Source organism: Pholcus phalangioides, unplaced genomic scaffold (assembly GCF_987345545.1).
Source record: "Pholcus phalangioides strain wild (caught in Gottingen) unplaced genomic scaffold, Ppha-v1.0 ptg000041l_1, whole genome shotgun sequence".
Lineage (NCBI taxonomy): Eukaryota > Metazoa > Arthropoda > Arachnida > Araneae > Pholcidae > Pholcus > Pholcus phalangioides.
Window position 1 is genome coordinate 5,027,426 of NW_028301627.1, and position 24,625 is coordinate 5,052,050.

The window sequence follows — 24,625 nt, forward strand, 5'->3', positions numbered from 1 at the left end:
TGCACCGCTTCTCGCTTTATTGCTTAAACCGCGGCAGTTGTAGAAGGCGAGATGATCTCGCGCGATTCTAGCCGGTGGTGGTTATAGTGCACCGCTCGCGGGAGCGTCTGCTTGCATGAGCAGTTGGCATCATAGAGCTATCACGTGGGGATCTATTGTGTTTTTGTTGACAACAAAAAATATGTACATGAAATGAATAGGACTCGCCTTGAAGTTGCAATAGGTTTAGTGTAATCGCTAATTATAGTTAATTAATTAATTGATGATAAATCAGCGATTTCGCTTTTAGTGCCACAACAAATTTTCGATTAGAAAAAAAGAGAATTAATCGTTACAAAATTCCGTTTGATTTAGTTTTGTCGTTAATTAGTTTATATTAATGATAAAACTAAATCATGATCGATAATTAACTAATCAACTAATAACGATAAAACTAAACTGGCCGATAATTAGTTAATTAACGGCTAAATCCGTTGGATTTCGTTTTATCGTTAATTAGTTAATCAACTTAATTAGTTAATTAACGAATTAACGCTAAAACGAAATCCAACGGTATTTTGATTAATTAACGATTCCGCTTATTATGTCATAACTAATTAACGATTCCGCTTATTATGTCATAACTAATTAACGATTCCGCTTATTATGTCATAACTAATTAACGATTTCGCTTATTATGTCATAACTAATTAACGATTTCGCTTATTATGTCAACTAATTAACGATTAGTATTAGCAACAATTATCCGTCACAAAAACTCCGTTGGATTCAGTATAATCGTTAATTAACCTTAAGTAATGATTAATCACCGATATCAGTTTTATTATGTCATATCTAGTCAACGATTAGTATTGACAATCATTAATTCTCACAAAAACTCCAATAGGATTCACTATACAAATACAAATACAAATACAACGCCACAACAGGCAAAATGCCCAACGAGGTGGCTGATAAAACGATGCCCATAAAAATATGGTTGTCATATGTTTCAAAAATACAGCAACCCAATTAAAAATGCAATTAACACAAATTACAAACAATATATACACATGATAAAATATTATACAATGCCCATAAAGAATACTTATGGTTGTCTTATTCTAAGAATGGATAGCTTCTCGATTTACCCCAACATGTTTATCGTATTTCTTTTTAAACGTGTCAATTGTGTTACAATTTACTACCTCCGGGGGTAAGCTATTCCATTTATTAACAACCCTATTGGAGAAAAATTCCCTGCGACACCATAACCTTGCATTGTCCCTCACCAATCGATACTGGTGTCCCCTTGTAAAAGCAGTCGATTGGCGGTGTACTAAAAGTTCATGGTCCATCCTATCCATCCCATTGAAAATTTTGAACACTTCGATCATATCTCCTCGACACCTGCGTTCATCCAATGTAAACATATTCAAAAAATGATATTTTGACTATAAGATATATAAGATATTTTGACTAAATGATATTTGACTATTTTTGATGACTATAATTGTTAATTTTCCTTAATTACTTGATGATTAACGATTTTGCTCTTATTATGTCATAATTAATCAACGATTAGTCAATCAACTCCGTCGATTTACTATTCCACTATAAAACGAACACTTAGAGGAAAGTATCCGTTTTAAAGTGCAAGCGGTGAGCCCGTCAAGCGATAAAAAGAAATAACAATTCATTCCGGTTAAAGCGGGTAAAAGCAGTTTCAGCCGGTTAAAGCGGGTAGGTGGGTGCACTATGGCCGCCCCAATGAGTTTTCACGATTTATTTTCAGCCGCGATAAAGCGAGTAGCGGTTGACTATGGACGTACTCATACGGTCAATCACTTGGACATTCGCTTGATCACTTACTTGGCCACTCATACCGTCAACCACTCACTCATTTACTTGATCACTCATATGGTCAGTCACTCATACGGTCAATCGTTTCGCCACTCATATGGTCAATCACTCGGCTACTCATGCACTCAATCACTCACTTGATCACTCATACGGTAAATTATTCTACGGTTTATCACTATCACTTAGGTCACTCGTACGTTCAGTTACTCTGTCACTCATATGGTCAATCACTGATCTGTAAATGTTCTTTGCGTCATTTAAGAGATCTGTAAATGTGCTTTGCGTCATTTAAGTGATCTGTAAATGTGCTTATTAATTAATAGATTTACAAACATTTGTCATTTAATGCGGCGACGTTTTTTAAGCCCTTCACGATCGCGGACGTAATATTGCGTCCAAACAACCAGTGAAGTGAGTTGCCAGTTCCGCACAATCTGCCATCCGTATTTTTCCATCATTTTTGAGTGCGTCCGATCGATAAAGCTGTGTTGTGTCCGCTATTCGGGAGGTACGATATGCAGTAGAACCTCGTTTATACGACTTTCACATTTATCCGAAGGTTTTGCTTCTGTCGCAATTGTCAAAATATTGATTGAAATGTTTTTAAATATGACCACTTATAGAAAATGCTATATATTGGTACAGTGGAAACTCTCTTAACGGCCCACGGCACATTTATAGATTATTTAAGAGGTATGCAGTACTTTTACAGATCACTATAATGACCCGAAGCACATTTATAGATCAGTTAAAAGTATTAAAACTATCTCTTAACAATTCATAAACCATAATACGATAATTACGACTATCAAATAGGAATATTCATCTCACATATGGTCCATGATACACATGCTACTAAATTCGCAATTCTAATAATTTTCACGAATTCGAATGACTAATTAGTTAATCGATTATGATTTCAATTAGCATCAGGATGGCAAGTTTATAAATATCAGAAAATTCACAATTTTACAAAGCCCCTTCAAAGTTTGGGTGATAGCCGCTCCGTATTCTTCTTTTCTCTCTCTCTCCCCTATATACTGAAGCCTATTGACCATTGTATTGCCACCTGCAGGCAATTGACCGTATTTCTGACTTTCTTGCTTCCTCTCTACTTTTCTTTTCCTTCTTTTTTTGTACACCCCCCCCCCCCACAGAAAACGTCTTTCTCCCATATGCTTCGAAAGATCGTAGGGGGTGAACCTTGACTAGAACTCCTTTATAGTATATGAAGGCGTCTTACCATAGCCCTCTCCTTCTCGTTAGCCCCGCACGGGAGGCAGTGACGTCGCTGATGACGCCTGAAATTCAACTGCGCAGCAGAATCGCTCTCTCTCTCGAATTTGGTGGGAAATTTCAAGCCTTCTCATTGGTGCCATCCATCACATCCGGGAGCTCTTATTAATTTGTTTATTCCGCTGTGAGAGAGACAAACGGAAGAAGCAAAAAAAAAAAAAATCTCGTCTGCTCCTCTTCTCTCTGTATAGTACTTGGGATGGTAATTTTAGAGCCCCTGATTGGTGGATTGGCGTCCGTTGGCATCCGGGGATTTCAAACTTTGTTTATACCAAAGCGCGAAAGGACAGCAAGAGGGAGGGGGGGGGGGCTCAGCTGAAATCTTTACCGGCCGGATTAAGATTTAAATTGATTTTCCAAATTTTTTTCCTTCCCATGCTTTCGTTTTGAAATATCAACCAAAAAAATTCATTTTTTTCTTTGTTTTTTGGACCTGCCCATGTCCATAGAAACAACATTAAAATTAAAGAAAAATTAAATTTTATTCTTCATTAAAAATGATTTATTTAAAAAAATTAAATTCATGACATAAGTGCTAAAATGAATGAAAATTTTGATCGTAAATAAAGTTTGGAATCGCACACGTTCAGAAAAAAGAATTCAAGTGCTTTCATGCAAAAAAAAAATTTCTAATTAATAAAACCGATGTTCCTAATTGGGAACATTGGCCGTTCAAAGATTAATGTCGAAACATTTCATGAAACATTAATGTCATTTGAGAAAATTATTTGTACTATTTCGGTATTAGAATTATCGAAACATCTTCAATTTATTTTTGAACTGCCTTCACCGGACCTGGTCATTTAGCGGTCCTAATACGGCTTTAATATTTATACGCATGCCGCACAGTGGTGCGTTTTGCGAAAATCGTGGCCAAAACCCCAAAAAAAAGTTTTGCTGTTCCACCCTGATTTTTTTTCACAGATGAAGAGTGAATAACCACCGGCTTCTGACGTACGTTTTTTTTCGTTCATCACCTCTTAGTTTTCGCCCAGAAGGAGCTCCAATGTGGTGATTCAAGTAGCAGTCTACCGCACATCAATTTAAATCTTTTACAAAATCTTTTTCTTTTGAAAGGTATACAGAAATCGTAAAAAAAATGAATTGCAAATCTTGACTGATCTGAACAAACGTTCTCATTTTCTGCGAAGTACTATGCACACAAAGAATCGGTGGTGAACACACATCAGAATTTGCTGAGACTAATAAGAGAACAAAAAGGACAATAACTGATTCATTAAGGAAACAGCACATACATCAAAAACTTGAATAAATTCGAAAAAAGTTTCTTGCAAAAATTATCAAGATGTGATGCACGAATTAATAACTTTCTCATCCATTCATATCTTGACATTGATTTGACTGTTCAATTGGGGTCCCGGAAGCCACTGTGGTAGTGGTCCATACCCCCTTCGTCATTTCTTCGCCATCTGCGCAGCGATTAGTGCGAGTAGCCATAACGATATGTGCAGATTAGATATATATATGTTTGTTCTCCTTGTGAGAACTGGCGCCCCCTTACGGGGGATGCAAGGGTTCAGAGCAAAGCGGTTCAAGATTAAGCGTGCCCACTTAATGTTAAAATTTGATGCAAAGATGGCCATCTGGCGGTAAGCGTACGAAACTGATGAGAGGTTTGACCACGCCCCAATATATTTTGATTGGCAGTTCACCATTCTTCCTTTTTCTCTTTTTCCCTCTCTCCATCACTCCCTTTTCTCTTTTTCCCTCTCTCCATCCCTCCCTTTTCCCCACCACTTTGATATTGGCTTTGCAGTGTATTATTTAAAACTCAGCATGTTCGACTGGAGAAACTACATTACGTGTTTTCCCCGATAAAGAAATAATTCATTTGTAATCCACCCCGGATGGCTCTTTGAATGTCAATCTGAAAATGTAGACACGATTTGCAGAATAAAAAATTCTCACAACAGGAAGGTATATCATATTATCCGGGCGGAAATGTGTAAAATTTTCAAACAATATTTTGAGTGTGCAGTAAATGGATATTGATGGTTGCAACATTTACTAAATGATTTCGTACCCCAAAAATATATCTACACAATACTGATAATGGGATATTCAGCACATTATGAGCCCATTTTCCAATCAAAATATTTCATACAAAATTTAACAATTTTCATCAACCTGTGATTTGCTAAGCCTTGTCACGGTGCATAACTTCATAAAATGATCAAATGATGCTTCATTTTTAATGCAGCATATAAATTAATTTCATTGAACTCAGAACCCTCCCCCTCTCTTTCCCAATACATATAAAAATTTTCCATCCCCTGTTATTGAAAAAAGTGAAAATAAAAATCAAACCAACTTGTGAAGTAACAAAATAAAACATTTATTTTATTAGTTTCTATTCCATGAAAACTTACGTATTAAAAAAATGAGTAACAACTGCAACTAGCGTCACAAACAATGATATAAGACTTGTATTGAGACTGATAACAGTACTCACAAATTTAATAGGCAAAAAAAATTATAATTATCGGCAAACCATGAGAAGGGCTGTTTAGCAGTCCATCACATAATTCCCATTTGATATTCACCAAATAATGACAGTTACAAAATAGCAATGATGAGAAAAAAGCATTAAACAGTTCTATCATACATTATCCATTATATAAAATTGATTTTCTGTGTGTTCTATATAAATCGACAATTTTAGATCTATCGTCGCCAAATTTTGCATATATACCAAACGGGGCCCGACCTGATTTATAGGCTACTTTAAAAGTCCGTCAGAGCTCGGAAAATGCCCGAAATGGGCAAAAAAAAAACCGTTGGGCAACAATGGTTCCTGGCCTCAGCAATCACTGTCAGAATGTTTACTTTGGTTACCGTCGTTCCTCAGCAATGCGTTTCAGATATGCATATGCCTTTACAACAGTTTGCCCACTTAATGCTGCGAAGTACAGGGATATCTCGGCTTACGAATTTTTCGGCTATCGTTAGCCGAATCAGAAAATGTTCGAATATTTTCATTGTTACGTATGCACATGCTAATATACAAAACAATTGCGTCGCAAGCTGACGTTTTACGCCAATCATCCTCAGAATCACTGTCACTCGAACCCGATTAATTCGTCTACTTCGGAATCATTTTCCAGGTGTATCTTCACTTCTCTTTGTAAGAGTTTATGAATCGTTTTATGTAATACTAGCTATAATACCCGGCACTACCCGGGTTTTCTTCAATGAGGGTTTTTGGATCACGTGATATCTCCCTCTCTTTGAGGTACATACAAACATGGGCGGAGATACGGGGGGGGGGGCGTGGGGGTCATTGCCCCCCCCCCCAGCGTCAGCGACTGATCGGTCCACCGTCAACGTCGGAGACGACTGATCTAATGCATAAATGTATATATGAATTGACATCATCATCATCGTGCCCCCCTCCCAGACTTCTAAGTCTATCTCCGCCTATGCATACAAACCGTGTCCAAGTTAACCAATATGGCGACTTCCTGCGGGACTCATGAAAGAAACAAATCTAGATTAAAGAAACATAGAAATGAATATTTTTTTTCTCTTTTTTAAGGGGGCGCTAGGTACTTCGATTTCTCCCCCTACCCCTCGAACTTCAAGTTATCCATCTGCCTCTTTCTGCTTCCAAAAATGCTTGGTTAAAGTCATGGAATTTCTTCGATGTAGGCCTACTTTATGGGCCCATAATTGATGTTAAAAAAACAACCTAAACTATATGTATTTATGCAGTTGAATATAAAAAGACAATACGAATACATTAATTTTCATGCTTGAGAAGATGTAAATAAAAAGTTGAAATCAATGTTATTGCATGAATATCCAACTCAAAAGTAGGTCCGGATAATTACTTCACATCTAATCTCCTGGGCTTCGTATATCTCTAAGCGAACTCAATATTTCAAAAATCGAGTATTTAATGCAATTTTTAAAATTATTGATGCGGTGGAAAACCACACCAAATTTCCGCATTTCTTCAGCAAAATCGGCAATTTTAACACTGATTTCTGTGGGGCTGATTCCTATTAGAGAAGTGAATTGTAAAGGCATATACACGTCTGAAACGCATTGTTAGGGAACCATGGTAACCAAAGTAAACGTTCAGATACTGATTGTTGAGCCCCGAAAACCATTGTTGCTCGACAGTTTTTTTTGCCCATTTGGGGCATTTGCCCTGCTCTGATGAAATTTTAAAGTAGCCTACGGTTCATTCCCGGTCCTGTTTAGTATACATGCAAAATCTGGCGACGATCGGCCTAAAATTATAGATTTGTATAAAGAACAGAGATTCATCTTATATATAAATGTGAAAGTATGTAAGATTCAGCTCAAATGTAAAATGCGTAACAAAAAAAGGGGGCCTATGTTTTTAGAGCAAGACACTAAGCCTCAAACCAAAGCAGTATTAAGAAGCTTTAGTTTGAGCTCTTTAATACAGCTTTGCATCAAACTGAAAAGTCTAGACATTCTAGGAGCTTTCTTTTCCCATCTGCATGTATCAGACACAGAAATTGGGTTAACCAAATCACCAATGGATGGGGACACCTACGGACAACGCCGTAACTAGCCATTCCTGTGCAAGAATTTGCGTTTAGTGGGCCCTGTGCGGGAGCACATGTTACACCTGCCTAGTTACGGCACTACCTATGGACTCGACTGGGGTTGTAGCAACGTTGTAGTTGTGTACATACTGGAGCAAATCTTCAGCGTTTCTCATCATCCTGTTGATTCTCATTTATTAAATTTTGAAGATGTGCATTTTCGCCTTTAGTCAGCTTTGGTCTTTTTTATGGTGTTTTAACCACTGAACAATTTTTTTTTTTTGCCATATTGTGTCCAAAAATAAGCAAGTTTTTGATAAACAATTTCCTTTTCAAATCGACAGTCAAAACTGTTACAAGAAATGTATTTCTTAATTTATGTTAATTTTTAATTACAGCTAAAAAATGCCATTTTTACTTAAAGGTGGCTTTTTTTCGAACTAGCTGAACTGGAAAGAACACTTTAAAGAAATGAATGTCAGAAGAGAGCATGCATTTTTTTCATACTTACATTTTTATTTCATTTCAAAACTCAGCGTTTGTATGGTAAATTTTAAAACATGGAGTTAAGCAAATTTCTATATCACAATCCGGACAAAAATATCTGGTTTCTTTTCTCACCTGTTTTCCGCTATTGTTCCTTTCTGAGCAACACACAAAGCACTGCCTCGTCGGTCTGTTTTTTTTTTTTTCGGTAGGAGAAAAATCACTTTTTAATTGCAACGCAGGATACACTAAACACGTGCAACAAAATTTGCTCCTTTTCCCGCGTAAAAGAATGGTGACCGATTTCCTGGAAACCGGATTACACTAGTTTTTTGTATATTTTCTCTATCACGTATGTGTTTCACTGTGCGTTACAGTACCTTTCATACATATAATTATTGGTGATTAAGTCTCACATTGATAAATTTCCACACTAATTGCATGTTACAATGTTTGTTTCAATACTGGTTATGTAAAAATCATGTATTCTGCAATATTGCGTTCTTGTAGAAATTATAGAGGAAAAGAAAGGGGTGGTATATTACCAAAAATAAGATTCAATAGAATTTAAAAGTGTAGCTCAGTTTCTAACTCACAATTGAAAGGGTTTGTTTTCCCTCGAATAACATCATGAGGGTTTTTATTTTCCCTTTTTCCTCCCCTGATGAAAAAGATTGCTATTATCAAAGCCTTTGGCTATTATATTGGAGTTGGTGGTTTGGTGAATGACTGATATATGATAGTATTGAAGACTACTGGTGAAAAATTCTCTTTAAAGTGGCCATGACAAGTGTATGCTTTGAGGTGCTTGCACTCTTAAACCTGACTGATTGTTATCTACTTTTTTTCTCTTTTCCCACTTTCTCTTTTACACACACTTTTTCTACCCTCAAATTCTTATCCTTCATAGCCGTTTTCTGGCACTTTCTAAGCGTGGTAATGGAGTTCTCTTCGGGACCACCGACAAAACATTAGGCCCCTTTCACACGGAGCAGATCCGCATACCCTTTCACACGAGCACTAAAGATGCGGGTGTTTCGCCCGCATCTTTAGTTTCAAATTCATGTATAAAAACTATTTTTTTGCAATTTTTGTAATTATTTTTCTCCTTCACCCCTGATTCAGTGCCCATAGGCAGCTTAAAGGCATTCTTTGGTGGTTTAATCTAGAGCCCCATAGAATATGGGTATAAAGATGTCTTCATTCCGATCCTTACAAGTAGTCGATGGGAGAAAATGTCTTAAAATATTTTCAAAAGATTTTGAAAAAAAATCTCTTTTCGGAAAAATATGAAAGAAAAATTCCAAAAACATCCAATCCAAAACATTCGATGTTCCAAAAAAAAAATAAAAATTTAGGAGATATCAAAGAATTTGCAAGTAGTAAGAAAGGGGAGGGGTGGAGACTTTCAAAATGTCTGTGCTTAGAAATATTCACATCACAATTCTGTCTTAGGCCGGGATTACACTATAAAAGTTTTATAAAAGTTCGTTTATAAAACGTGATAAATGCAACCAATAGGCAGATCAGTTAAGTTCGCTCGAATGTAACATGTGTTTATTGGTTACATTTTTCAAGTTTTATAAAAGAATTTTTATCAAGGTTTTATAGTGTAATCCCGGCCTAAGGCTGGTATTACACTATAAAAGTTTTGTAAAAACTCTTTGATAAAACCTGAAAAATTCAACCAATAAGATCACCGGTCGCATTTGCTTGAATGCAACCGATGCGCCTATTGGTTGAATTTTTCAACTTTCATAAAAGTTCTTTTATAAAACTTTATAGTATAATCCCGGCCTCAAGTCCGGGTTACACTATAAAAATTTTATAATAATTCTTTTAAAAAATAACTTCCATAAACCTTTTATAGCGAAATCTCATCCTTAGATTAGTCTCACTTCTGAAATGTAAAATTTAATTTTTTCAAGTTTATAGACTGAATATCGAGTAAAATATATTTGTAGGTACTGGGGGAACCACCAAAAAAATATTCAAGTGCTAGGGTCTTCAAACGGCCCTGAGTGAACACCGTACGTGGATAACATTGTTTAATAAATATTTTTTTTAAGTTTAAAAAAATTAAAAAAATAATAAATTTTTCAAATATTTATATTTTTTAAATAATTTTAAAAATTTAAAAAGAAAAAAATTAAAATTTTTAAATTAAATTTAAAAGTTAAAGTATGTAGTCAATTTAATATTCGTAATGAATTACAGAACGGCTTATAATTTTGGTCCCGTCAGTGGCCGTTGTTGACGGGTTTTATTATATAAAAATGTAAAGTATGGGCAAAAGGCAGTTAAAGTTGCTATATCTCAATCTCTGAAGGAAACAAAAGGGATAGACGTATGTGGATACATAGTTGATGATCAGGGACTCTCATATAGTGTTTTTAAGGGTATTTATGGCAAAATAATTAAAAAAATTCCGTTAAAAAGTAGCCAAAGATGCCTACGAATTCGCTCCGCATCCGCATCGTGTGAATAGCTCCGGATAAACCTATTGTCAAAACTTCTATGTGCGGATGCACATAGAAGTGACACATGGGACGACACATGCGGACGACGTCCGGACCCGCATGAACATTTCCCAGGTGCGGAGATATTTCGGCTCGTCTGAAAGGCTCAGTATATTCCAATTGTTAAAACTTCTTCCGGACCCGCGTCCGCTGTGAGAGAGAAAGGCCTCTTATATTCAGAGTGTTCGGACAAAACTGTTAAGTGGTTAAAAAATTTATCTTCAAATTTTGGGTCGTTTCTGGACCGAATTAAATAGTTTTCCATAGAAACGTATGGGAAATTACGTTTCGGCTAACGAACGTGATTCCGGATTGAATCATCGCCGTTAGCTGAGGTATCATTGCATATGGAGAAAACCCTGGGAAGCGGAGAGTATTATAGCTAGTTCACCAATAAGAATCATATTAAAAAAACCCATAATACATGATTATTTTATCATGGCATATCTAGCAGAGCTGTCCTATCTGATTTCCAAAGGGAATAGTGCTAATGAACCTAATTTTAACGTTAAAAAACACATCATCATCTGACACATACCTTAGTAAAACGGTAGACTGACAGGACCCTAACTCATGGAATCAGGGATCAACTTAAATGTAATAAGAAAAAAATTCACATACCATGAATTTAATACAGTCAAACCCTGTTATAGTGAACCGTATCTGCGGACCCAATAAAAAAATTAACCTATAACCCAAAGTTTACTATATCCAAATTTGTTGAAACATTGACATTTCTTAGTATTCGATAGTGGTTTTGTTGGTACATTCTCTGCGATAATACACAATTTACTTATAAATTACTAATCACTTAAATAACCAATCAAATATTAGAAAGGAAAAATTTACAGTATTACTTACTTTTATTTTTACATCCAATGGAAATTTTTTTTATTTTTGATTGAATGCATTTCGATTTAAAGTAAATTTTATCAATTTTATCGATGATTACGAAAGAGCCAAAGTTTTTTTTGTCCACATTTTCTGTGGAAAAAATGTTTACAGCTGCTTTCACTTCAGAAATTGAAGGTGAATTGAATTTCACTTTCTTCTTCTGAGGGTATGGAATCTTCTTCATCAGCATCGTTCTTTTGCTTTACTTCGGATACGATATCATTATCGGTAGGAATATCTGAAGTACACACCTCATTATCACAAGATTCAAAGTGTACAATTTCATCCCTAGGAAAAAAATTTACACAATGCTTTTCCAGACATATAGCAATAGATAGGTTTTAATCTTCGTCGTCCGCGAAACTGTCTTTCACTTGCTCTAATACATTATCCGCGTGCCGAAAGCAGTTGCAAATTGTTGCATCTTTTACTTGTCTCCAAGACTTCTCCAGCAAAACGATTGCTTCCAGAAGAGATGTTCTACTCGCTGTTTTACATATATACCTTTATTATAACATAACCTACATTATACATACCTTTCCAAAATACGCATAACAAACTGCTTCTTGTAGTGAGATTTGAGGTTGCGAATAACGCCTCGATCCAGCAGTTGCAGCACAGAAGTCTAATAGGAAAGAAAAAAGCTTGATACACTTAAGATCTTACCTCTAGGTTTGTTCCATAATTGCTTCAATTTTTCAAGGGGTGGTTTGAAGAGTGGAGTCTTGTAGTGGACAAGTGGATTCTTAGAAATGGCAGGGAAGATGAAAGAGTGGGATTTGACATGGTAGTCAAAGAATGCTGTCTTTTGGGATCCTAATATGTATAAGCTTACCTGTGAAAAAATCTGAGGAAGGGACATTTTAGTACACTATAAGCAGACTTTCATTTTCTCAGCGCACAGTTCACGAATGTTTAAATAGCATTAGTTAAATAGGTGTTCAGTTAGGACCACTGTGAAAAAAGTTCACTACATCCTGGGTTCACTATAGCAAGGTTCGACTGTATTAGAAAACTCTATGGCCAAAGACAAAAAATTGATGGCTTGGATGACCAAGAGACCTAATGGTGGGGGGAAAAGATCATGCTTACGATACAACTAAGTACAGCCTGACAACACCATGCCACTTGATGGGAAAAATCTAACTTAATGTAGAACTAATTTTACATTTCAACTGAGGAAAAAATACCATTAATATCCAGAATATTTTGAGATTTATTTACATTCCTATCAATTATTGCCATGCCGTGAGTATGACTCAGGAAAACATCAAAAAATTAAATCAAGTACCAAAGAACCACATATATACAGACTGTCCCAAATTGTTTGCACAGCGGATATCTCTGTAACGTTGACTTTCGAAACATACTTTCAATTACAAAAGCTTTCAAATCATGTGCAATTACTTTTATCAATTTAGTTAACTTTTTATACAGTCCCATGTGCAGAAAAACCCAATAAGAAAGGTGTTGCCCTGTCTCTTTTGAGGCTAAAAAACAAATTCTACGTTTCCAAGTGCAATATTCACTCAGATATTCAAATTCAAAAACAAAGAAAACTTGGGAAAAACAGCGCTCAATGCAAAAAAAAAACATTTTACCTGCATTTGCGCTGTTCTTACCCAAATTTCCTTCTGAATTTCAATATCTCAGTGAATATCCCACTTTGAAACACAATTTTTTTTTGTAAGCATCAAGGAAAACTGGGCAAAAACTTTCTTATTGGGTTTTTGGGCTCACAGGGACTGTGACCTTTGTATTTTCTATCAAACATTGTAAAATATGTAATTTAATTGCAAATTTTGATCTGTATAATTCTACCATAATTGACTACGAACAAATAAATTATATTATTTACGTCTCGACTAAATTACTTGACAACTTATGATGTATGAACAGCTCTCAACATCTGCATACATTTTAAAGTACTTGAAAACTTAAAATTTAGTTAACTATAGAATCACTTGACACATGTAAACGAGCCATGAGTTTAATCAAACATAGACAAGATATGGATAAGGGGTTTTGAAGAGGACAAAAATGAATTCAACTCTCACCAGCAAATGACTTCATTTTTTTACGACTCCTAAAATAAATTTTTAGATTTTAAGTAATTGCACATCATTTGAAAGCTTTTTGTAATTGTCAACTTTTTTTTTTTTTAAATTTGTCAACAACAAATTTCAAAAGTCAACGGTTACAGATATATCCGCTGTGCAAACATTTGGGACCCCCTGTATACATACATTGTTGTTCTTGCTGGAATCAATAAATGCAAAGCCAATTAATCTTTTTCTTTCAAATTTCAAACATTGTTAAGTAATCATATTTTTTCGTTCAGTTATGGAATTAATTTTCAAAAAAAGGACAAAACTATTAACCTTAGCAGAGAAGGGAAATTAAATAATATTGAAAAAGTTTATAATAATTAACCTCTTTATAATTCTATTAACGTTTTAAAATTTTAATCCAAATGGGTAATTAATGTAATCAATTGCAAAAACCTAAATTTTCCAACAAATATGAAATGCATTATCAAAGAGCTAAATCATATTGCACTAGGGGTTAGAGATGGGAAAAAGGTTAAGAACCACTTGCATGAATAGGTAGGATGTACAAACATGATGCGAATAAATATGGTGTATAAACACAATGCAAATATATATAATAAGTAAACACGATGCTGAGAATAAATATAATGTATAAACACAATGCTGCAAATAAATGTGATATATAAACACAATGCTGCAAATAAATGTGATGTATACACATGATGCGAATAAAAATGATGCATAAACACAATGCTGCAAATAAATGTGATGTATAAACACAATGCTGCAAATAAATGTGATGTATAAACACAATGCTGCAAATAAATGTGATGTATAAACAGGATGCAAATAAGTGTGATGTATGAACATGTTGCAAATAAATATAATGTATAAACACAATGCTGCAAATAAATGTGATGTATAAACAGGATGCGAATAAGTATATGATGTATAAACAGGATGCGAATAAGTATATGATGTATAAACAGATGCGAATAAGTATATGATGTATAAACACGATGCAAATAAAAATGATGCATAAACACAATGCTGCAAATAAATGTGATGTATAAACAAGTTGCAAATAAATATGATGTATAAACAAGTTGCAAATAAATATGATGTATAAACAAGTTGCAAATAAATATGATGTATAAACAAGTTGCAAATAAATATGATGTATACACATGATGCGAATAAAAATGATGCATAAACACAATGCTGCAAATAAATGTGATGTATAAATACAATGCTGCAAACAAATATGATGTATAAACATGATGTGAATGAAAATGATGCATAAACACAATGCTGCAAATAAATGTGATGTATAAACAGGATGCGAATAAGTATGATGTATAAACATGATGCTGCAAATAAATATGATATATAAACAAGATGCGAATAAGTATGACGTATAAACATGATGCTACCAATAAATATGATGTATAAAGACGATGCGAAAAAAAGCCCCAACTTTGACGTTAACGGGTGTTGGACGAAGCAAGAATTTGGGGCTGCCTGTCAATGTAATCAAAGATCTTTGATTAGTAAGTGATTGTAGGACTATATAGTGTTTAAATATTGGGGACCCTAGAACTTAGAACTATGTGGGGGGTCAAATGTCCCACTTTCGAATGCAGAAATCGGGGCCCTTGTTGTGACAGTAAGAGACAATTGAATTGATACATATTATACTGTATATTTATATAATTGGTTCATAATTGTGATGTGTTATAATAAGTGATTTATTCAAATGACGCAACATACCTGCCACTGTCTTTGAATATTTTAATTAAATTTTTCTTGAATGTCCTGTTCTGTTGTTTAGCGCCACAAAAATATGCATGATTTTTTTTCTAACTGCATAGCCAGCAGTGATCTTCCTAATTTTGCACAGCATTAAAAATCCACCTTGTGTTGCATACAACGGTTTTCTGACTTTGTAATTAGATATAATGCTGCTACCTGTTGCTCACCTTCTGCATCTATTTTGCTATGTTGTGGAGAAAGTAAAAAAATTTCAGTATTATAATAATTCCTCTCAGTCATGAACATAAACGTGTGTATGGAATGCAGTCACAAATTGAGTAGCATAGTAAGAGTACCTCTGACTTCTGCATCTATTTTGCTATGTTGTGGAGAAAGTAAAAAAATTTCAGTATTATAATAATTCCTCTCAGTCATGAACATAAACGTGTGTATGGAATGCAGTCACAAATTGAGTAGCATAGTAAGAGTACCTCTGACTTGAGAACCTCAGTTGCTCTAGTTGTTCATCACATGTAGTCATTTCCAGTGAACAATATTTTATTTATTTTTTTCATTTTCAGCTTCCCCCCCCCCCGACTTTTACCAAATACAGTAAAAAAACCCTCTTTTACAGCTAAATAACATTTTTCCTGGTATAACAACTCACTTTGATCAACAGTCACCCCTCTTTTATGAAAAAATATTTTTGTCCCACTTATGTCCACAAGAGCTTTTACTATCTGTGCATAATTCCCTGACTTCCCAAATCGCAGTAGACCTCTCTACCAGCAGAGTATACCTTCTCTATAATAGCAGAACAGAAGGCATATCAAAGTCAACTGAGTCTTGAATGTGTCCACTAATACTTGTATGTTTAACGTTTCAATTTTAAATATTTGCCAAATATCATTCTATACTCAACAAAAATTATATACAGAGCACATGGCAAACAGGGGGTATGGCATTTTACTGGCAAATCATTGACCCTAGAAGCATACTTCCAATTAGGAAATAAAGTTTCCAAATAACATGTACTCAGATATTTTGTTCATGTTTCAGGAGGTCATAAAATTATTAGAATAAAAAAAAGTAACTTTTCATACAGTCCCTGTATGCCCAAAAATCCAGTAAGAAAGTTGTTGCCCTGCCTCTCCTAATGCTAACTAAAGCAATTGCACGTTTTCAAGTGCAATATTTATCAAGATATTCGAATTCGGAAAACGATGGAAATTTGGGAAAAACAGCTGCAAATGCGGAAAATGTTCTATCCGCATTCAATGTTTTTCTTTCCCAAATTTCCTGTTTTTGAATTCGAATAACTCTGTGAATACTGCGTTTAGAGGCGTGGAGTTTTTCGTGGAAGCATTAGGAGAGACAGATCAACAACTTTTTAATTGGAAGTTAGAGCACCGGAGGACCATATAAAAAGTTAATGGCATAACTAAGTATTACACGCTATTTGGAAACTTTTTCTAAATGGATGTATACATCTGGAATCAACAGTTCGTCAGTAAAATGCCATACCCTATGTTTGCAATGTACCCTGCATAAAATAAACCAGTAATTAAAAAGTAATAATAACATATACCTTACCATAAATTCTTGTACTAGGAAAAAATAATAAAAACCCTGTCAATATCATTCATAATTTTCTCTTTGCTGACATTCGCAATTTCTTCAGATCCGTAGTTGCAGAATTAATTATTTTATTCAGTTCCCTGAGATGCATCTTTAAGGCCAGTTTGGCCGTATAGGTCAAAATTCTGGCTCTCACAATCTCGCCGTGCTGAACGCAGTCAACGAAGTTCAGAAGTCGAGTTTGAGACATAGATTTCTTGAGGTTCTCCAACACCGATTCCTTTGCCAGAGCAGATGTAGTAAGAACTGTCTCAGCAATAGACATGCCAGCAGCAACATACTTTACAAAATCTTCAGTTGGATGCCTTAAGCCATATTTGCAACTGTTATCATGGTTGTGTTCTTTGAAATATGTAAAGAAACTATGATTCAACAGCTGTTTGGTTTTATCAATAATCATATTTTCACATAGGTCACAACTGATTTTTGAAAGAACTCTTCGCGAGAGATACCCAGATAGGTAAGCAAATGTATTCACCTCGGCAAAGTTTAATGCATCCATGCATGAATCATTCAACACTTCATCATCTGAATCTGGGTTTGTTGCGTTCAGTTGTGTTCTTTGTTCATTCTCTGTTTCGATCACTGTCTGCGAACCAGATGACAATAAAAAAAACATAAATTTGTCACCATCTGGCTGACAGTTGGCAAACCTGCTCCCACCGAAAGAATTCACTGAAGCTAGTTTATATGCACTGCAGAACTCATAAGCACTTGGATTTGTGCGGTTGCCACCACTGCCTCTGACTCTGCTGAAGAAGTTTTCGATGCAATCTTGATTACATCTCCCAGGCATGAAAAATGGCATTTCTAACAACAGTTCTTCGGATAACATCATTAATGATTTCAATGTTAAAGTCCAACCTACTTTGCTGCGGGGTCTGGTTTTTGGTGTTTTGGAAGGACTTGAGCTGACAAATTTCCATGATTCAATGAAATTGCAAGTCTTTTCCCACACCTTCAAATGTTGACTTTCAGGCGAAACAGCGCAATGCAGTTGTTTGCCATGAAAAGGTTGTCTCTGTGTTCCATTTGTCGAGTCAAAAATGTCATCCATGATTTTGACAAATTCCACGGTTGGTGCAGCAGATGCTCTTATTAAACCACCTAAAAGGCACAAATTCATTCCCGCAGAGACAGAATTGCTAAAAACTTGCGCAGCAAGATTTACCTTCATTGAATTTAGACCAGTGGAATAAATATGCTTATCAGATAGTTTTGGGGCAGCTTTAGCATACATTTTTTTGTCTAATTCATAAAAGTCTCTGATATGTTCGAAAGATATAAATCCTTTATTTGTATCTAGGTCATACTGCATAAGATTGCGTCGCAGGTTTTTCATTAGATGTGGTGGATCATAAATACCATAAATTTTTTGCCCATTGAAAATAAAATAAGGCTCAGTGGGATGTATATTTAACATTGAAAAGAGACGTGAATTATTTGTCCCTTGGTCACATACAAGAGCTTTCACGACAACACCTATTTCATGTAGTGCCTGTAAAGTTCCCAGAACAATTTCTTTTAGCTTGTCAGCTGGCATGGCATGACAAGAGAAAAAAAATCCTAAAGGTAATTTTCTTTTACTAGTCAGGCTGCGCAACATTAGAACAAGTGCTTGATTGGCCACACTTTCAGACTTGACTCCATTACCATAATCTTCAAATCCAACAATCTTATCGGCACCTTTGTCATAGACTAATAATGGTTTAATTGACATTTCGTCAAAGACCAAGGCAAACAACCTTTCTTTCTTACTCTTCCCATGTAAAACATTTTCCAATGCTCTCAAAACATCTTTGTTTATTCCGGGCACAGACAAACGTGAGGAAATAAATCTTTGGAGTGTTTGTGGTGACGGTAATTGTAGAAAATTACGTAGCATACGATATGCTGAGCTACTTTTACAAAAAATTCGGTATGCATTAATCTTGTCAAATTGCGTGTACCTTCGTCCTTTCTTTTTTTGTAAGCTCAGTTTTACTTGACGTGCGATGAAAGTTGAGAGGTTTGCGCCCACACCTTGCTTAACAAGATTCTCCTTTAGAGAGCGTCGTGTAGCAATTTCTATAGATTTCTTATATTTAGCTCTCAATCTTCTCGCAGAATGCTTTTGTAGTTTGAGTTTATGGGCAAGCTTTACCTTTCTTGGAGAATATTTTTTACAGCACACTGGAGTACTGCAGGATGCAGAAGTTGCCACAGCAATATCTCCAGTTAATGACTGAGTAGAGGAAAAATGCTGCTGGACATTGTTATAAGGCTTGGGAGAATTTGGAATGGCATTGTGCACCAAACGATCTTTCTGGTTTATGTTCATAAAACACCAGTCCTGAAAATGATGGTTGCAAATCCGGGCATTCGCATACAACTTCGCTGCAGGAACTCCAACTAATTTTGGGTTTTTACATGCATCTACCCATGCTTGACATCTACAAAAAATTAAAGAAAATATAAAATGCAAGAGAAAAGTGAAAATTTACCTCAGTAATTTCCACATGAGACAATCTGTGAGATAACGAGTACCCATTCCCCCTTTATAAAGCAGGGTACACCGAATCCCAAAAAAATTAGACATCAGAAAAAAAATTTTAGGAGCCAAACATTTTTTACAGCTGAAAAAAAATATATTTTCCAACACCCTTTCCATGTTGGTAAATGTACATTGTAATCCTGACTCTAAGTTAGTAACCACAAATAGGCGCCAATTCCAATGTTTAGTCACCATGATGACCTGGGATTTACTCACACCCTGCTATAAAGCATTTTAAAAACATTTTTGCTAGCACAGCAAATAGTAATATGACAGAAATTATGCATAGGTGACCCACTTTATGCAAATAATTGGTTCTGCAAAATGATCATGTAAGAAGACCTGTTTACACGTGTTAAAAGATTTAGTAGTTCAATTGTTCAAGTTATCGAAAAAGTGTCCACATGGTAAATGGATTTAGTAAATGTTCATGTGAGAACTTTTAAAGGAGGTGTATGCACATAGGCCTACTTAACCAAGAAAAAAGAAAATCTATCCGGTTATTAGATGTCGTCACAGAGGCGAGAGCATTTTACTAGTTTTTAGCTACTGTTCTGTTCTCTGTCCCGCGTCTTTCCTCACATTATGAATTAACTGTTCTACCGTGTCCATTCAAATACAATTTTTCTTTCCCTCTTTGTGTTTTCTATCAAACATTGTAAAATATGTAATTTAATTGCAAATTTTGATCTGTATAATTCTACCATAATTGACTAGGAACAAATAAATTATATTATTTACATCTCGACTAAATTACTTGACAACTTATGATGTATGAACAGCTCTCAACATCTGCATACATTTTAAAGTACTTGAAAACTTAAAATTTAGTTAACTATAGAATCACTTGACACATGTAAACGAGCCTTGAGTTTAATCAAACATAGACAAGATATGGATAAGGGGTTTTGAAGAGGACACAAAAATGAATTCAACTCTCACCAGCAAAATGACTTTTCATACATGAATTATTCAAACTTATAAATTTCACGGTATAAATGAATTAACAATTTGTATTCATAAAAATTGAATAATGAAAACTGAATTATATTTCATATTATAAACAAATTTATTATTTTTCATTATGTAAAAGAAAAGAATATTCTGAAAATTTCGTATTCAGAATATTTTTGCCTCACATCTCTACACAGTACAATAATTTCTGTCGTCAGGAAGTTTACTATTTCGGATATTCGAATTAGGATGATTCTATTTTCTGAAATGAGCCGCACGTAAGTTCGAACTTTTGTGGGTAGCGTGGGGGTCTAGAAGGAATCTTTCAGAGAAATTTTGAGTTAATAAACCATCCAAAGCATTTTAAATATACACAAATTCAGATATCCTATACGTGTAAAATTAATTTTTTGTCTATGTTTACGTTCTTTATACAAATCTTCAATTTTGGACCAATCTCTACAAAATTTTGCATATATAAAAACCAGAACCCGACTGGAACAATGACAATAGGCTGCTTTAAAAGTTCGTCAGAGCTGGGCCGACATGGAAGAAAAACAGTCAAATAACAATGGTTTATGGGCCTCAAAAATTACTTTTAGAATATTTACTTTAGCTACCACTGTTTTCAAACAATGCGTTCTATATTTACAATGTTTAGCCTCTACAACGCTTTGCTCCGTCACTCCCAGTTTATGGAGAAAACCCGGGCCGCGTCACGTATTTTCGGCTTGTAGCATATAAAATTTTCTTTCGATATTTAAATCTTTTTACAAAAATTATTGAAAATATTTTAAATCTTAACTGTAAAATACAATGAATTCAGTACTAACCTGCTCTCATCTTTCGGAAAGCGAAATAGATGAGCACCTTCCGACTTGTAATTCCTCTCGCATCCTAAGAAGCGGCAATAATTCGACATTTCGAATCACGGTGAAATAAAGACGAATAAACTCGAAAAATTTGTAAAGATAAATAAATATATTAAAAAATTAATTTAGCCCTAATAAGGACTTCTGATTATTCGATTAATAATCGATAAAATTAGGGATAAAAGGGAAAGACAACGTAGCTGAGGAAAGGGAAAAAAAATAATGGCGGACGTCGCAAAAAAAAAAAATTGTTTACAATTGTAGTTTGTACGCTTACCGCTTCAATTTCTGTGGCGCGGAAGTTTGCATCATGTCTCTCCATTGAAGTGACAACGCTTATCTTTAATGCAGCTTTGGTTCAGAGTGTTACGTTCGCGTTCGTTCATCGTGCAGAATGGATAGTGTTGACCGTGGATCAATCGATCGTGCTCGTTTTTTCTCAGTTTCGTCCGACGCCTATTGCGGGGGGGGGGGAACTTGCCCAAGTCGTGTTTTTCCTATCAAAAACGGGTTCTCCTAAGTGCCCAGGCAGGTGTTGAACACCTGTCTGTTTTTGGATTATCGGTCCATTTACATGTTTTGCGGTATTCGGTGCAAATATCAATATTAGGATACAATAAATCAGGATTCATATTTTAATGATACATAAATTACTTATAATTACTAACTAGGTATCTATATATATATTATAGTAATGTTCCCACCACCAAGAGGTATTTATATACAACATATACTAATCAAGAGTACTGAAAACATGTTCAGTAATGTTCAATTATAATAGACAAGTTCTAATCAGATAGATATATACAACATATTTACTACAATTAATCCCTTCACCAAATAATATATACACTAATTACAATCTAATTACACCGCCATTCGGCGGGGGATCTGAACAGGGAGGGGAAGAAGGGTTCTCTTCTTTCCTCTTCCCTCTCGGGAGCGGAGAAGCCATTCCCCGTCTCGCCCTGCGGGGGGGGGGGTTCCTCGCTATCAGTTTCTCTTATCTAACTGCTCCTTTTGTCAGTTTCTAGTCTTCATTCATATCTAGCATGGGGGAAACAACGAAAAAAAAAATTAAGATTGCCGCAAAACGTCTATAATAACCCAAAACTAGTTTTGACTATTTGAGCGATATCTATCTATGTTAAATTGATTTTCTGTGTGTCTGTGTATATGTACTCTCTACAAATCCACAATTTTAGATCGATCATTACCAAATTTTACGTATACTTGTAAACGCTACAGGACCCGACTTTAACGATACGCCACTGTAAAAGTTCGACAAAACAGGTCAAATGCCCGAAATTGTCAGGCAAGAATGGTTCTTGGGTCTTAACAATGAGTTTCGGAATGTTTACTTTATTCACCGTGGTTTCCTAACAATGCGCCTCAGACATGTTTATTCCTTTACGATGGTTCAATACTCGCAGTATGTTGAGAAAACCTGGGCAACGTCGTCTATTATAGCTAGTTGTTAATAAATCATAATTATGATTATAATATTATGATACAAAATTAATATATAGCAGTGAACATAAGATTTTACACCTAGACCACGACCAGAAACATTTTTCCATCCATTACAAACTTTTATCATAAATTTCTGTGTTTAAATTACGTTTTATGCTTATTTGAATTTCCTGTTTTTATTTCTTTTTGAATTCTTAATTAATTTTTTTATGCAGCATTTTTATGTTATTATAAGTTTTTTGATCCATCTCAGCATTATTCTTACATGTTACTGCAATGCAAATGTCGTATATATGATGATGAACAAATCCATGCTATGTTTTTTATCGCAATTCTATCAATAGCAATAATGCAAACATATATTTTATCCATTTCATATCCTTAAAATCCCTTTAATCATATAATCTGCGCCCTGCCGTTAAAAAAGCATAATTTTTATTGTTCCAAACAGTTTTCAAGAATATGCAACAAATTTCAAGGCGAGTAAATAGTTTTGACCACGTTTTTCGCAAAACACACCACTGTGATTAGGTCACTCACTCATTTTTGCTCAATATATTCAATACATAATCAATTTATGGGGCCCTCTTCTAAAAGACTCGAAATTCTTGTCCGAACAGAACCTTTCAGAGTGGAGGGTCGTCTTAACGCATAGGCATGGGGCAGTTAATTGGAAGCCTCGTGTTAACGAGACATATGCAAAACACAACAATGTCTGATATATGAAAAAAATATTTTGAATTGGGATGGCTGGCACCCCTCAAGTGTGATAAGGATTATTTAATGACAATTTAATCACACACTATGTTGGTGAATACGGCCGTAAATGTGTTGACTACTGTTAAGCTATGTATGTAATATTACAAAGTCCTAATTAGAGGAAAAGGCGTTGGTTTCTGGCATCCTTGCAATGTGAGAAAGCATGACAGTTGTTAGAGTCGTGATGAAAATAAAGCTAATGAAAATGTTAAAGAATTTCTTATATGCTGTGAACATTGCATATGTTAGAGGGAAAATCCCTTCAAATTTAGAGTTTTATAAAATACTGGACGAGGTTTGCATTGTAACTAAGTAATTATTTTTTTGATAGCAAACAAATAATTGCTCTTGTGAATTGTGATTTTAATATTTCAAATAATGCTCCGTGAACATGTTTGTAAATTGTTCTTTAATTTTTATTTAATTTCTTGCATTGAAAGTTCTTTTTTGAGCAGTTAATTCGTGGAAATATTCAACCGCTACGAATTTTTTCGAAGTGGAAGCTTCCACCAAAATGCAAAACGTAATATTAGAAAAATATGTTGTTTTTTTATTTAAAAAAAAGAAAAAAAGAGTTCCTTTTTAGCTTTTAGGCATTTTTGTTATACGAAAGTAAGTATTAATTTTATAAAAAAAAAATTCAGATGAATAATTCATAATTATTGGCAGGGCCGTATTTACGTTTTTGCCGCCTGTGGGCTATACAAATTTTGCCACCCCCCGCCCCACCCATTTCAGTCTAACTTTTTTACTACCCCCTCCCTCCACCCCATCTCCATGCCATTACTAATAAATCATAAACAAACAAAAGAAAAAAAAGAGGTACTATATATAGTTGCGTCTAAATTTTACTTTTCTGCCCTGTATTCGTATCCTATTCCGATCCATAATGATTGCCATACAACGGGGGCGGGGGGGGGGGAAAGGGGTGCTCAACCTCCGGCCCGCAGGCGTCTAAACATAGATGAAAACCACTGATAAATTTAATTCGAATGTATGGTGCATACAGTCGAAT